This window comes from Anser cygnoides, chromosome W, assembly GCF_040182565.1.
Source record: "Anser cygnoides isolate HZ-2024a breed goose chromosome W, Taihu_goose_T2T_genome, whole genome shotgun sequence".
NCBI classification, from domain to species: domain Eukaryota; kingdom Metazoa; phylum Chordata; class Aves; order Anseriformes; family Anatidae; genus Anser; species Anser cygnoides.
The window spans coordinates 5,617,716-5,634,432 of record NC_089911.1 but is presented as its reverse complement, the minus strand read 5'-3'; the positions used below and the strand labels follow the sequence as shown (position 1 = coordinate 5,634,432).

Sequence of the window (16,717 nt, the reverse complement as noted above, 5' to 3'; positions counted from 1 at the left end):
AAGGTCTCCTGTTCAAGAGCCATCAGGAGTCCGTGTCTTGCATCCCTTCAGTTCCCTACATCGAGGCCGATCGAGGAAGCTGAGGGAGCCGCCAGGACCCGGCAGCCCTCTCGAGGGCAGCCGACGAGGCTTGGGCAGAGCCAGGAGTGCCCCTCCTCTGTTGTACAAAGACAGCCCCTAGGGAGCATGAGTGAGCAGGAGTTCGACAAACAGAGGGGGCAAACAGGGCATGGCATGGCAGTTTGCACTGCAGATCGTGCAGGGAGGGCAGAGTATCCCTCCCCACTCAAGAGACCAGCTCACCTATTGGCTGCCTCCCAGACAACAAGTTCAGCCATGGTCTCCACCAGACAGAAAACTCTTGCCAAAAATAATGTGGCAACCCAGACCGACTGCCTGCCCAAAAATGTGGCTGTTCAGGTCTCCAGCATTGGAACTGTTTGCCCAGGGAGGTGGCGGAGTCATCCATCCCTGGGGGTGTTTAGGGAAAGGTTGGACATGGTCCTTAGGGACATGGTTTAGTGGGTGACATTGGTAGTAGGGGGACGGTTGGACCAGATGGAGGTCTTTTCCAACCTTAATGATTCTGTTTCCTAAACCCCGGTGTGCGTGGGGTGTGCATTTGTATTCACAAGCAAGCTTTAAGTTGGACTAGCTGGCATGTAGCGGGAGCCTCAGGTCCAGGTCGGGTATCAGGCAGGTGGGGGCTCCATGGTGGTGTAAGGAATGGTCCAGCAATTCGTGCCACTAAGGGGTTTGAAGGGTTAACATTGAGGCCTGGGTTTAGGCGAGAAGAGAACAAAGGGATTTCTTCAGAGAAAAACTGCTGACTTTGCACGGACGTGCAGTAACTTCTGACAGCCGGCCAAGAGACCACTAGATAAGGAGGAAGAATATGAGCCTCCCTGTCCAAGCGGCCCCCGGGGAAAGTAACAGAGACTGATAAGCAGGCGCACCTGGGAGGACTTCGGATTCGGGAAACCAATTATAATAACCCTGCCTCTTCTAGAAGTAGTAATGAATATGTATTAGCCTAGGAGCATAAAAACCAACCGCCCTACGTAACAGGGGTGCGTCCTGGTGAAGCAGAGACTCCTGGCACACCCAGCGCTGTTTGCTTGCCTCTATTCGTTTAATAAATTGTAAACTTTGATTGTAATCCTATTTGGGACTCAGTCATTTATAACAATTGGGGGCTCGTCCGGGATGGTCTTGGTTCCTGAATTCTGACTTGATCTAGGAGGGGCGCCCCCACCATTTGGTGGCTCCTGTTCGAGTCAGGTCGGGGCTAATGCCATCTCGAACCTGAATAAGGGCAAGCAAAGATTTAGATTTTTTTATGAGCTCCCTTTGCCGGCTGCAGCACTATATTTTGCCCGTAGTTCTGCACGCGAAGATCCAAACGAAGACGATGGAGTATACCGTTCGGTTGGGTGGGATTCGGTTGCCTGTGTGTGTGAGAGTGTGACTGAGACGGAACGTAGTTCCGAAGCGATTGTGGAGGTCTTCTAACCGCGGTTCCAATCTCCCGCGAGGGACTTGGCCGGTGAAGGACCGAAGCGATTCCTATAGGATTGGTGGGTGGGTGATAGGTCCTAAACCCCCTGCAAGACACTCTCACTAAGGCAACCAAGGGCTGTAGGAATTGCCACAGTAAAATTCCTAGATGGGTCAGACAAAATTGAAGACCCGGGACCAGAGAAAAGGGAGCAAATTACCAGACATACCACCAGAAAGTCCATTAGGGATAATGATTAGAAATTGGAACGATAGGGGCCCCAGAAAAGGAAAAAAGTAAATTAAAAATGGTTCAGTATTGTATGACAGAATGGCCGAAGGAGCCTTTAAGACCACATGTCTTTTGGCCCGTTTTCGGATCCTTTGAAGACTGGGTTTGCCAGGCCTTAAATATACATGTTAATTCAAAGGAACCTTTTAGCCAGGAGGAAAGTGATTATGCAGGATTATGGATCAGGATCTCACGTCCTTTTCCAGCCTCAATATTTACACTAAAAGCAGACGAGAAGTTTGAAGAAGAAGAGAACAAAAAAATAAAAAATAAAAAAAAAGGAAAAAGAAAAAGATGATGAATGGGAGTCATTGGATAACCTACCACCTCTATATCCTAACAATCCACCCCCGGTGGTGCATCTTGTAATCCTGTTTTGTTCTTAAATGTTTTGACTGTGTCAAGGAGGAAGGTGGGAGCATTATCTAAGTAACAGTTTAGAAGTTTGGGTATATTCGCGGTGGTGTTCGGTCAGTTTCCCAAGTATCGGGGGAGAGGGGCTGACTGATTATCAAAATGTTAGAACGGAGAGTCACTTCTTCGGTGGTTCGGGCCTGAGCCCTGGGAATTTGGTAAGAAGGGGGAGAGCGAATTTATTTAGGCCTCAATACCTTTTTAAACCCCCATCTTGACGGATACACAGGAGTGATTCCTTGTTTTGTGTAGGCTTACTAACAAAGTGCATGAGAAAAATTAGCATTCGGCTTGAAATTCGGTCTTGTTGAAATGTAAATTTTGTGAAAAAGGTGGTATTGTTTGTCTAGAAGACAGAAGGCTGAGTGCTTCAGGTGTTTTTCCGAAGTCCTGTGGATTTATGATTGGAACGGGGCTCATCAATAATCTGAAATACTGAAGTTTGTATGTGGAAAGAAGAGTTTAATCCCAGAGAACTGGGACATTTGGGAAGAAGATTAGGAAAAGATAGTAAAAACCTTCAATAAAAAGGTTTGCGTGGAAATTGAAACAAGGGACAGTAACTAATATAAATAAATAAAAGGGAATGGGAAATCGAGGAAATGGGTAAAATCCAAAACAAAGACGTCCTAAAAAAAAAAAAAAAAAAGCCTCCTTGGGTGCATATTGGCACATTGGAAGGATATTGTTAGAAATGGGGGCACAGAAAGCAAGAGGACTTTCACTAAGTATTGCAATCAGTGGTGGCCACTATATAAACTAAATGGCCACTTTATGGATCAATCGACTATAACAGTGTCTTGCAATTAATGTTTTTGAGGAGAGAAGGAAAATAGGATGAAATGTTGTATACTGATATGTTGTTTCAGCATCTTGGAGGGAAAAGGTTTGGAATTAAGTTGGCCCCTGACTGAGCCTTTGGTGTTGGCATTAGAAAAGTACGGGCTGGAGAAAGATAAAGGAAGTGTTAAAAGGGTTGTTGAAGGTGTTAAAGGTTGTGTGGCATGTAGTATTTAACAGAGCTGTTTGAAGTTGAATGAGCAGGGAAAGAGGATGTAGGAATGTTAATAGTTCCGCCTCAACCCGAGGCTGAGATCTCTAAATCGCGGGTGTGAGCCCTCTGGGGCAGAGGGACCGTGATGGGTCCGAGAGAGTTGTCGTGGAAACAGAAAAGCAGCTAACTCTTAAAACAACCTGAGTTCATGTGTGAGCTCAGATTGCCAATGGGACCGCTCAGGGAACTTTCAACGATTGCATTCCCCTGACCGACCCCCTCACTGAGACCCTAATCACCCCGGAAATTATGTAAATACCAAAATCTGGTTAAATTGGCTATTGGGAATTGAGAATCTGTTCCAACAAGGTCCAAAAGAAACCCCTATGGAATTTATGGAATTTTTGAATTTTTGGACCAACTTTGAAATGCAATGAGAAAAAAAAATGGACCTGGCTTTAAAAAAAAAAAAAAGAGAGAGAGAGAGAGGCAACTGGCTAGCCTCTTTCCAGGGCAATCGGCCCCTGATATCAGAAAGAAATTGTCTTAGGCTGCAGGACAAACTTACAACTGTAAGAAATGGTCCAGCAATTCGTGCCACTAAGGGGTTTTGAAGGGTTAACATTGAGGCCTGGGTTTAGGCGAGAAGAGAACAAAGGGATTTCTTCAGAGAAAAACTGCTGACTTTGCACGGACGTGCAGTAACTTCTGACAGCCGGCCAAGAGACCACTAGATAAGGAGGAAGAATATGAGCCTCCCTGTCCGAGCGGCCCCCGAGAAAGTAACAGAGACTGATAAGCAGGTGCACCTGGAAGGACGTCGGATTTGGGAAACCAATTATAATAACCTTGCCTCTTTTAGAAGTAGTAATGAATATGTATTAGCCTAGGAGTATAAAAAATTAGATGCCTTACGTAACGGGTGTGCATCCCGGTGGAGCAGAGACTCCCGGCGCACCCAGCGCTGTTTGCTTGCCTCTATTCGTTTAATAAATTGTAAACTCTGATTGTAATCCTATTTGGGACTCAGTCATTTATAACACAACAGTCAGGAATGATGGGGACCTGGGGCATCTACCCTAGCAGGTCCACTAGTTGAAATAAAGCTAGGAAACGAAGACAGAGGCTTGAATTTTTTGTTTGAATTTTCTGTTTGTAGATGGCTCCTCCCGAGTAGTGGAAGGGAGGAGGAAATCAGGATATGCAATAATTAATAAGAACTTAGAACCTGTGGAATCCGGACCTTTGAGCCCATCATGGTCAGCTCAGGCTTGTGAGCTGTATGCCCTATGTAGGGCCCTGGAACTATTAAAAGGGAAAAGTGGGACGATATATACAGACTCTAAATATGCATATGGGGTGGTCCATACTTTTGGAAAAATTTGGGAAGAAAGAGGTCTAATTAATACTCAAGGGAGGAATCTTATACATCAAGAGTTAATAATAAAAATTTTAAGGGCATTAAGAGAACCAAAGGAGATAGCAGTGGTACATGTAAGAGGACACCAAAAGGGATTGGATTATCGAATCAGAGGAAATAATCTAGCAGATAAGGAGGCCCAGGAAGCAGCCCTGAGGACTCAGGTTGTTAAAATCAATGTGATACGAGAGGAAGAAAGGCGAGAAAGAGAAGAAAAGAAATTTACCCCTGAAGAACAAGCAAAATTGGAGAAAATAGGGGCTAAGTTAGAACAAGGAGAATGGACACTGCCTGACGGGCGAGAGATATTGCCAACAGCCTATGCGAGGCAAATACTGGAACGTTTACATGCACAAACACATTGGGGTATGAAGGCATTAAGCGATCATTTCCTTAAACAATTTGGTTGCATTGGAATTTTTGAAATAGCGAAACAAATTACATAAGGTTGTTTAACTTGTCAGAAAATAAATAAGAAAGTGTTTCGACAAGCAGCTATGGGAGGGAGAAAAACAGCTTATAGGCCTTTCGAGAAAGTACAAGTTGATTTCACTGAATTGCCCAAGGTAGGGAGAATGAAATATCTATTGGTAATCGTAGATCATTTAACACAATGGGTAGAAGCTTATCCTGTAGCACGAGCTACTGCACAGACAGTGGTAAAAATTTTATTGGAACATTTAATACCAAGGTATGGGATAATCCAGTACATTGATTCTGATCAGGGCACACGCTTTACTTCTAAAATAATAAAATTGTTGTGTCAATCATTAGGTATTCAGTGGGAATACCACACTCCCTGGCACCCACAAAGCTCAGGGAAAGTAGAAAGGATGAATCAAACAATAAAACAACAATTGGCTAAGTTAATGATCGAGACACAGCTGCCCTGGACGAAATGCTTACCATTGGCACTTTTAAACATAAGAACTAAACCACACAGTGAGACTGGATTATCATCATATGAAATGTTATATGGTATGCCTTATTCTCAAGGGATGCCCCTAGGGAACAATGTAATTGAGGATCATAGTATCCAGAAATACATAATTACCATTGGAAGGAGATTACAGGAGCTAAGAGAAATTGGGATGATGACTCAGACACCACCTTTAGGATTTGCTATTCATAAAATACAACCAGGAGACAAGGTCTTAATAAAAACCTGGAGAGAAGAATCATTGAACCCCCGATGGGAGGGACCGTACCTTGTTTTACTTACTACTGAAACAGCTGTGAGAACAGCAGAAAGGGGTTGGACCCACGCATCCAGAATAAAAGGACCAATAACTACCGAAGCCTGGAGGGTTGAGTCCACTCCTGGGGAACTGAAACTGAGACTAAAGAGGAACTGATATCCCAGCAATGAGGTTCTGCATGAATTAAGGGCACTGGATAAAGAGGACAAGGCTGAAGGGAGGAAAGGGAGAAGGCAAGACCGGGGTAGGACCCTCCACTGCGGTGTGTATGGTCTACCGAGGGAGGCAACCCCTATGGGTATTGACCGCCGAGTGAGAGGGCCTCGACCGGACTTCTCCCGCGCTAAGATCAGGTTGTCCTGAGAAAAATAACATGAGAACCTCTTAAACCCATAATGAAATTGTGATTAGTTTTTCCAGGAGCTGGATCACTCCGAAGGGCTGAATGGTAACACAAGCTCTGAAAGCGGGCCCAACCTCATGATTAAAGGCGTTTCCCACACTCTCAAGATTGGACGACGAAAAAGGATAAGAAATGCTATACTTTCTGGTATTGTTTTTACAGGGGCAATTGGGCCATGGGCAAGAATGGAGGAATAACTTTTTCACTTTGGGGGAGGAAGTGGCTAGGGCCTTTAACCTTAGTAACTGCTGGATTTGTGGAGGACCGGGGGGAACTGAAAGTTGGCCCTGGGTAGCAGGCCCAGTTGAACCCAAGTGGTGGGTCAGTAATCTGAGCGAAGTTCATAATGGGACGCAATTTTGGAAAGAGGAAGGAGGTCCATGGCAGTTGCACTCGTCAGCTCGGGGTGCATACTGCTTGAACAGAACAGGAACAGTGGCGGTGGGAAAAAGCATTTGCAATTGGACTCTGTCCCCCGGATATGATTGTACCGATCCTGGATGTAGTCCTATAAGCTGTACAGCACGTAGTGGGAAATGGAACGCCACACATGTTCAGCTGAGAAATGGGACTTGGCTGAAATGCTCATATTGAGAATTTTTTGGATCCGGATGTAAAACTGTGGCAAGAGCACAAGCGGGGGGACAATTTGATGGTCAAATCTTGAGCTGTCAGCGCGATAACACCACTAAGGAATAGCATGTGGTGCGGGTCTATCGCTGGAGATGGCAGAATGAGAATGGGAGGCGAGTGTTCTTTAAGCATTTCTGGTCAGCTTATAATATAACTGGCCACCAAGGAGAACTGAATTGTGACTGTAAGTGGAAACCCGATGCGGGAGCTTGGAAGTGCGCATATACGAGTACGAACGGGGCAGACATTGTAACAGGACCACTCGGTAACAAGGACACTGTATTATCACGCCCCAAGGGCTAAAAAGGAATGGAATGGTCCTTTTCCAAATGGGACATGGGCCCTAAAGGGACATTATTGGGTGTGTGGCAAACATGCTTACAAGAGGCTACCTGAAAATTGGTCGGGAATATGCTATGTGGGGTACATAAGACCCTTGTTCTTTTTATTGTCACAAACACAAGGAAATCATTTAGGAATAAGATTATATGATGACCTGAACAGAGTGAAACGATCTATTGATACTTCCTTAACCGGGGGTAGTGCCCAAAAATGGGGAAAGGATGAATGGCCTCCTGAAAGAATCATACAGCATTATGGGCCAGCCACCTGGAACCCGAATGAGTTGATATCAGGAGCCCGAGAACCTATTTATAATTTGAACCGAATAATTAGGTTGCAAGCTATCCTCGAAGTTGTAACAAATCAAACAGCGACGGCCTTGGATCTTTTGGCTGACCAATCCACTCAAATGAGAAATGCTATATTCCAACATAGAATGGTCTTAGACTATTTACTAGCAGAAGAAGGGGGAGTGTGTGGAAAACTGAACGATTCTAATTGTTGTCTACAGATTGATGATAATGGAAAAGTGGTCAAGCAGATAACAAAGGAAATTAGAAAGCTAGCCCACGTCCCAGTACAAACTTGGAAGGGTATGGATTGGGATTTCTTTTCATGGTTGCCTGGTGAACCATGGGTTAAAAGGATGCTGTTTTTATTTTTATGTGGTATAGTGACATTATTGTTTATACCTTGTATGATACCTTGCTTTACGTTGTTGATATGGCGGATAATAAATAGCACCCAATTTGTGATGACTTCGGGAGAGAAAAGGTGACGTGTCGATAATGATGCTTAAGAAGTGAACACCCCGAGAACTGACTGATGAAATCCAATTGTTACTGACAAAGGTTGAAGGAGAGACACGAATTGATGATTAAAAAAAAAAAAAAAAAAGGAGGAATTGTAAGAAATGGTCCAGCAATTCGTGCCACTAAGGGGTTTTGAAGGGTTAACATTGAGGCCTGGGTTTAGGCGAGAAGAGAACAAAGGGATTTCTTCAGAGAAAAACTGCTGACTTTGCACGAATGTGCAGTAACTTCTGACAGCCGGCCAAGAGACCACTAGATAAGGAGGAAGAATATGAGCCTCCCTGTCTCCCTGTCCGAGCGGCCCCCGAGAAAGTTACAGAGACTGATAAGCAGGTGCACCTGGAAGGACGTCGGATTCGGGAAACCAATTATAATAACCTTGCCTCTTTTAGAAGTAGTAATAAATATGTATTAGCCTAGGAGTATAAAAAATTAGATGCCTTACGTAACGGGTGTGCGTCCCGGTGGAGCAGAGACTCCCGGCGCACCCAGCGCTGTTTGCTTGCCTCTATTCGTTTAATAAATTGTAAACTCTGATTGTAATCCTATTTGGGACTCAGTCATTTATAACACAACAGTCAGGAATGATGGGGACCTGGGGCATCTACCCTAGCAGGTCCACTAGTTGAAATAAAGCTAGGAAACGAAGACAGAGGCTTGAATTTTTTGTTGGTTGTGGGAGCTTCTTTCTCTGTGTTAATTAGGCTGTAAATGTAATAGGAGCAACATATTCAGTGTTAAATAGTTTTAAAGGACAATTAGGAGCTAAGACAACTACAATAATTGGAGCCACAGGGAAAGAGGAGGAATGGCCATTCTTACAACCCCTTGATTTGCGTTTTGGGGGTAAGGAACTAACCCATGAATTTTAGTATGTACCAGAATGCCCGATTCCACTCTTGGGATGGGATCTATTAGCCAAATTAGATGCAACAATAACCTTTGAGGATGGAGAATTAATAATGAAGGTACCTGAGTCCAAAGTAGGGCAAATCCTAATGATCAAAGATAAACCCTTTGTTAATAGTCCAAGAGAAGTTTGGGACTCAGTCATTTATAACACTGGTATGCCCAGGGGGACTTGCGAATGTGGTGTGCATGAGGGACGAGTGTGTGAGTGAGCGCGTGCTTGCAGCAAGCTTCAAGATGGACTAGCCGACAAGTAGGTGATCCATGAAGTGGGTATGAGGGCCTGGGATCCAGACAGGGATGCCAGATGGACAGAGGGGCCATGCAAGTACTTGAGGGATCCAGGCGGGGGTGCTGGATAGACAGATGGACTGTGCCAGGTATGCGAAGGATCCACAAATGTGTGTGTGATTGTGAACCTGGAGAGTACTGTGTGTGTGTGCCTTCACTAGCGAACTTCTACCTCTACCAGCCAGAGAGGGGGAGGGGGTTTCAGCTATCTATGTCTATGCTTTATGTGAACCCTTATGAAGGCAGCCCTTGGCTGGAACAACCTGTGTGACCGGTTATATTAGTGCCCTGTCTTTGTCTGTGTTTGTATGTCTCTGGGATATGTGCTCAGCTTTGCTACTGGTTGAGACTGCTAAAGGGAAAACAGCAGCCTTGTTCCACCCCCCCACACCCATCCTGAGCTGAGACTCCAGGTCCCCAGGCACTGGTCTGGGCACAAGCAGCCAGGCAGAATCAGTCCTGGGCCACAGTGTCTGGAGGAGGCAGCCATACTCTTCACCTCAACACAATGTCATAGAATCATAGAATCATTAAAGTTGGAAAAGACCTCCAAGATCATCTGGTCCAACCATCCCCCTGCTACCAATGTCACCCACTAAACCATGTCACTAAGCACCATGTCCAACCTTTTCCTTAAACACCCCCAGAGACGGTGACTCTACCACCTCCCTGGGCAACATGTTCCATCGCTTGACTACTCTTTCTGAGAAGAAATTTCTTCTAATTTCCAACCTGAACCTCCCCTGGCACAACTTGAGGCCATTCCCTCTAGTCCTATTGCTGGTTATTTGCGAGAAGAGGCCGACCCCCAGCTCCCCACAACTGCCTTTCAGGTAGTTGTAGAGAGCAATAAGGTCTCCCCTGAGCCTCTTCTTCTCCAGACTAAACAACCCCAGTTCCCTCAGCAGCTCCTCATAGGACTTGTGGTCCAGGCCCTTCACCAGCTTCATAGACCTTCTCTGGACATGCTCCAGGGCCTCGATGTCTTTTCTGTAGTGAGGGGCCCAAAAGTGAACACGGTACTCAAGGTGCGGCCTCACCAGAGCAGAATGCAAAGGGACGATCTCCTCCCTGATCCTGCTGGCTACGCTATTCCTGATACAAGCCAGGATGCCGTTGGCCTTCTTGGCCACCTGGGCACACTGTCGGCTCATGTTCAGGCAAGCATCGACCAACACCCCCAGATCCTTTTCCTCTGCACAGCTTTCCAGCCACTCTGCCCCAAGCCTGTAGCGTTGCATGGGGCTGTTGTGGCCAAAGTACAGGACCCAGCAGGACTCTATTTATCTTTTGGTTTTGTGATTAATTCTCCCATCTCAGGATGATATAACTGCAAAGAAATTTTCTCTGCTGGCTATCATGCCTTATTGCTAAAGCTGAAAACCTCTCTTCTCTTGGACAGCTTCCCATCATCCATGGTCATCCAGGCCTGATGCAATAACTGCAGGAGAAAGTCATGGTCCCAGAGACTATGTCTTGGCCCTAGAGAAAGCAGGGAAGACATTTCCTTGCTAAACAAACCTAATATGGATTACCCTCCCTAACAGGCACTTACACAAATAAGGGCATATTTAGGCTCAGTAGGACCACTTTAATGAAGAAACATATAGTAGAATAAGTAACAATTCAACTGCCTAGCCATGGGGAATGGGGAAAAGGAATCAAGATGAATACTAACAGAAGAGAAAAAAGAGGAGATGGGGGGGGGGGGGAGTTGGGGGGGGGGGGGGGGGAGAGGGAGAGAGAACAGATGGTGAACAGGAGTTGGAAAGAAAGCAAAATGGTCACAAATGTAGGCCACGGCATGCAGAAGTGAATGACCAGCCAGCTTTCCATCTATTGCAAAGCATCTCCAACAAGCAAGTACACAATTGATCATCACAAGTTCTGTGTCCCATATCATAGAATCATAGAATAGCTTGGGTTGGATCATCCAATTCCAACCCCCCTGCCATGGGCAGGGACACCTTCCATGAGACCAGGTTGCTCAGAGCCCCATCCAACCTGGCCTTGAACACTTCCAGGGAGGGGACATCCATCAGCTTCTCCAGGCAACCCATTCTAGTGCCTTACCACCCTCGTAGCAAAGAATTTCTTCCTAATATTTAATCTAAATCTACCCTCTTTTTGTTTAAAACTGTTACCCCTTGTCCTATCACTACGCTCCCAGATAAAGAGGCCATCTCCAGCTTTCCTGTAGGCCCCCTTTAGGTACTGGAAGGCCTCTATAAGGTCTCTCTGGATCCTTCTCTTCTCCAGGCTGAACAACCCCAACTCCAGGTCCCTCTGGATGGCTTCCCTTCCCTCCAGTGTGTCAATCGCACCACACAACTTGGTGTCATTGGTAAACTTGCTGAGGGTGCAGTCAATCCCACTGTCCATGTGTGGTGGTTTTACCTTGCTAGGCAGCTGAACTCCACCACAACCGCTCTCTCACTCCCCCTCCTCAGAAGAGGAGGGGAAGAAGAAAAGGAAAGAAACAACTCATGGGTTGAGATAAGGATAATTTAATTAAAGAAAAAATAATTATTAAGGGGGAAATATTATTAATTAAATAATTTAACTAAAGGGGAAAGAAAAAGGGGAAAAGGAAAAAAAGAAAAAAAAGCAAAGGCCGTGTGGAAGTGCAGAGGAAAGAAATTACTCCCTAATTCCCACCAATGAGCGATGCTTGACCACATCCTTGAAGCAGGGCTTCAACGCACGTAGATGGTGTTCGGGAGAACAGACGTTTTCGCAACGAGAGCCCACTCCTCCCCTCTCCTTCCTTTTTCCACCTTTTAGTGCTGAGTGTGACATCATATGGTATGGAATATCCCTTTGGTTGGTTTAGGTCAGCTGCCCTGGTGATGTTCCTTCCTCACCTCTTGCCCACCCCCAGCCTGCTGGCTCTGGGAGGGTTAGAGGGAGTCCTGATGCTGTGCCAGTATTGCTCAGCAGTAGACAAAACACTGGTGTGTTACCAATGCTATTCTAGCTACAAGTGCAGAGCACAGCACTGTATGGGCTGCTGTAGGGAAAGTTAACTCCATCCCAGCCAGACCCAGTACACCATGTCACTGACAAAGATGTTAAACAGTGCTGGTCCCTGAGGGACACCACTCGGCATTGTTCTCCACTTGGACATATAACCCTCTTACTTACTCAGTCTCCTTATTGATGGTCCGAAGGCTGGGAAAGCCCTAGTCTTGCTTGTGTCTTTCAGTTCAGCTTCGCTGTTCCATATGTAACTACCTAGTAACATAACAATCTCCTATAGAAAGTGACATCTGGTCAAAACGCTACCAAGTTACAAGAAGCTTCAAACCTTTTCTGCTTTAGCAAAAGAATGCAATATTCTGAATGAATACTGTTGAAAAGGATGCAATATTCAGACTAAGCATAAATATCCATTCACCTCTCCAACATGTATGAAAAAAACCTGCAGTGTCTTTGCTTATTTGGTGTTAGTCTGGGAGAGATGGAGGGAGAAAAAGAGAGTAAGGCAAAATTGGTTCCTTGTCTAAAAGAATACAGCTTTAGAGCTTTTCACTACCCTACAGGAAGGACCCCACAGGCCCTTACTGGCAGGATACAAGGCCAACTTTGACTGACTCCTGAGGATTTCACAAGTTGTGAGCGGCTGTCAGAAAGCCCTGAGGGGTTTGCGCTTTTCAACTATGTTGTGGTTTAACCCGGCAAGCAACTAAGCACCACACAGCTTTTTGCTCGCTCACCCCACAGTGGGACGGGGGAGAGAATTTAAAAAAGAAACGGGCAAAAGCTCATGGATTTAAATCGAGACAGTTTAATAGGACAGAAAAGGAACGGATAATAATAATAATGATAAAAGAATACACAAAACAAGTGATGCACAATGCAATTGCTCACCACCCGCTGACCGATGCCCAGCCCCACCCTGAGCAGCAGCTCCCCCGATTTTATTATTCATCATGACGTTATATGGTACGGAATATCCCTTTGGCCAGCTTGGGTCAGCTGTCCTGACTGTGTCCCCTCCCAGCTTCTTGTGCACTCCCAGCCTCCTCACTGTCAGGGCAGTATGAGAAGCTGAAAAGTCCTTGACTTAGTGTAAGCGCTGCTCAGCAACAACTGAAACATCAGTTTTATTCTCATCAGCATTATTCTCATCCTACATCCAAAACACAGCACCATACCAGCTACCAGGAGGAAAATTAACTCTATCCCAGCCAAAAATCACCACTAGGTGATAGTTCCTCTGAGTCAGGAAGCACAGCCTCTCAGAATGAGCCTCTGGGCTCTCCCTAGGTGAAACTCAGGCAGGGGGTTGGGGAAAGGACCCCAAACACTCTGACCGACCCTGCATTTCTAGGGATCTGGAGACTATACCTGCCACCACAGGGTGTAGGTGAAAATCGCAGCCACAGCCTACGATGACTTAAAAGCCGTTCTCTCCAGAACAGTTACTGCTTTTGTGTTCTACCTTGCAACAGAATTACAGCTTTTGGTCATTCTGCATTTCCATCAGGAACTGCCTCTGCAATGTCTAACATTGGGCCAATGATCCTTTACCATTATTCTTCTTCTTTCCCAAACAACATCCTTGTCTCTAAATTGGAGAGACATGGATTTGACGGATGGACCACTCGGTGAGTAAGGAATTATCACAGAATCAGAGAATCACAGAATGGTTGAGGTTGGAAGGGACCTCTAGAGATCATCTAGTCCAACCTCCCTGCTCAAGCAGGGTCCCCTAGAGCACATTACCCAAGATTGTGGCCAGATGGCTTTTGAATATCTCCAAGGAAGGAGACTCCACCACCTCTCTGGGCAACCTGTTCCAATGTTCAGTCATCCTCATAGTAAAGAAAATTTTCCTCATGTTCAGATGGATCTTCCTGTGTTCCGGATTGTGCCCGTTGTCTCTCATCCTGTCGTGCACCACTGAGAAGAGTCTGGCCCCATCCTCTTGACATCCTCCCTTCAGGTATTTATATACATTGATAAGATATGTTCTGAGCCTTCTCTTCTCCAGGCTGAACAGGTCCAGTTCCCTCAGCCTTTCCTTATATGAGAGATGCTCCAATCCCCTAATCATCTTCATAGCCCTCTGCTGGACTCGCTCCAGGAGCTCCATGTCCCTCTTGTACTGGGGATACCCAGAACTGGACAGAGTACTCCAAATGAGGCCTTACCAGGGCTGAGTAGAGGAGGAGGATAACCTCTCTTGACCTACTGGCAACATTCTTCTTAATGCAGGCCAGGATACCATTGGCAGGTAAACAGATCATGGCACATCACACAGGGAGTGACACGGCAGTTTGTGCTGGAGGGCATGGTCACTGCCACTGCCGCTTCCAACTTACAGCTTGCTCAAGAGGAGCTCCAGCCATGGTATCAACCTGTGGTGGTTTTTCTCAGCTGGGCAGCTAAGCTCAACAGCCACTCTCTCACTCCCCCTCCTCAAAGGGAAAGGGGGAGAAAATACAGTGAAAAGGGCTCAAGGGTTGAGATAAGGACAGGGAGATCACTCAACAATTATTGCGATGGGCAAAACAGACTCAGCGTAGGGAGATTAATGTAATTTCTTACATATTACTAACAAGCTAGAACAGTGACATACTAAAACCAAACTAAAAAAGCCTTCCCCCCATCTACCCTCTTCTACCTCCTCCCCCCAAGCAGTGCAGGGGAACGGGAAATGGGGGTTGTGGTCACTCTCTAACACTTCGTTTCTGCCACTCCTTCACGGTCTCTCTTTCTCTGCTCCGACGTGGGATCCCTCCCACTGGATGCTGTCCTTCCCGAACTGATCCTACGTGGGCTTCCCACAGACAGCAGCTCTTCAAGACCTGCTCCAAATATGGGTCCATACCACGGGGTCCATCCATCAGGAGCACACTGCTCCAACCTGGGTCCCCCACAGGCAGAAGCTCCTGCCAGGTCACCTGCTCCTGCGTGGGCTCCTCTCCATGGGCCACAGATCCAGCCTGGAGCCTCCTCCAACAGGGGTTCTCCATAGGCTGCAGCCTTTTTCAGGTCAGTTACACCTGCTCCACTCTGTGCTCCTCCATGGGCTGCAGCATGGAAATCTGCTCCACCGTGGTACCCCATGGGCTGCTTCACCATGGTCCTCTCCACAGGCCTCAGGGGAACTGATGCTCTGGTGCCTGTAGCACCTCTCCCCGTCCTTCTTCACTGACCTTGGTGTCTGCAAGGCTGTTTCTCACTCCTCGCTCTACCAGCTGCTGTTTGTGAGAAACAATCTGTAGCCAGTAGTGACTAGAAAGCCTGTGGTTTTTTTGTTTTTACTGATTTTGCACTTCTCATCCTGTTTCTCCTACCTATTCTCCTTATTTTGGGACAGTTGGACCTTCCCCTTATCTGCTTAACATACTCCCCACTGCTATGCCACTGTCATGCCTGCACAATCACTTTTGAATATGCAAGGTTAGTGGAATTTTCCACTGCAAAAACACATTCTACTGCAAAAACACAACTTTGTTTCTCACAGCAGCAGTTTTTTTTCCCCTTTCTTAAATATGCTCTCACAGAGGCACAAACAACATCGCTTACTGTCTTGGCTCTGGCCAGCGGTGGGTACCTTTGGAGTCGGCTGAAACTAGCCCTTATTTAACACGGGGGCAGCTTCCCTGAGGCCCCTCACTACCAAAACCTTGCCACGTAAACCCAATACACCACCTGGCAGAAAACACGCCCTTTGTGTCCCATGTGCCAAATCAACTCTACTACGTACTGTAGAAGGGGATGAAGTCCCTCTAGTGCACGCAATAAATATGCTGGGGAAGACAGTCTGGGCTACTCCTGCCTCAGATAAAGGTAAAAACATCCCTGGGATACCTTTTTATCAGGGACCTGGGTGCACTTGGTGGGTAATGCAAAGAAACGGGGAGGTCCAATATGTACCTCTAGGGGATTTGATGTTGGGTGAAAAAAGCCCATGATTTGAATTGTGTGATATTAATTACTATATAATACTGTATGATTGCTGTATGCCTGTTGTGGTTTAACCTGGACGGCAGCTAAGCACCACAGAGCTGTTCACTCACCCTCCCCCCTCCCTCTCTGGGATGGAGGAAGGAATCAGAAAAATGAAGCCTGTGGGTTGAGATAGAGACAGTTTATTAGGACAGAAAAGAAAGGAAAATAATAATAATAGTAGTACTAATAATAATAATGTGTACAAAACAAGTGATGCACAGTGCATCACTTCTCTCAAGCCTATCCAGGTCCCTCTGCATGACATCGCTTCTTTCCAGCGCGTCTACTGCACCACAGAGCTTGGTGTCATCAGCCAACTTGCTGAGGGTACATTCAATCCCACCGACCGTGACAAAGAGTCCCTCCCCAGCTTTCCTGTAGGCCTCCTTTAGGCACTGGAATGCTGCTCTAAGGTCTCCCTGGTGCTTTCTCTTCTCCAGGCTGAACAACCCCAACTCCCTCAGCCTGTCTTCACAGGAGAAGTGTTCCAGCCCCTTCATCATCTTCATGGCCCTCCTCTGGACTTTTTCTAATACTTTCACATCCCT

General features: G+C 46.3%; 1 protein-coding gene and 1 long non-coding RNA gene across 5 annotated transcripts in view; one reads left to right on the top strand and one right to left on the bottom strand.

Annotated features, from left to right (window-relative positions):
- The window catches only part of LOC136788760 (uncharacterized), a 145,715-nt gene that overhangs the window by 126,327 nt on the left and 2,671 nt on the right, over positions 1–16,717 (bottom strand). The gene's annotated exons all lie outside the window — the stretch shown is intronic.
- LOC136788761 (uncharacterized) overlaps positions 940–16,717 on the top strand; it is a 74,639-nt gene continuing 58,861 nt past the window's right edge. The window contains exon 1 of the long non-coding RNA XR_010827369.1: positions 940–1,503. This is a non-coding gene — a long non-coding RNA (uncharacterized lncRNA). The remainder of the gene's footprint in view (positions 1,504–16,717) is intronic.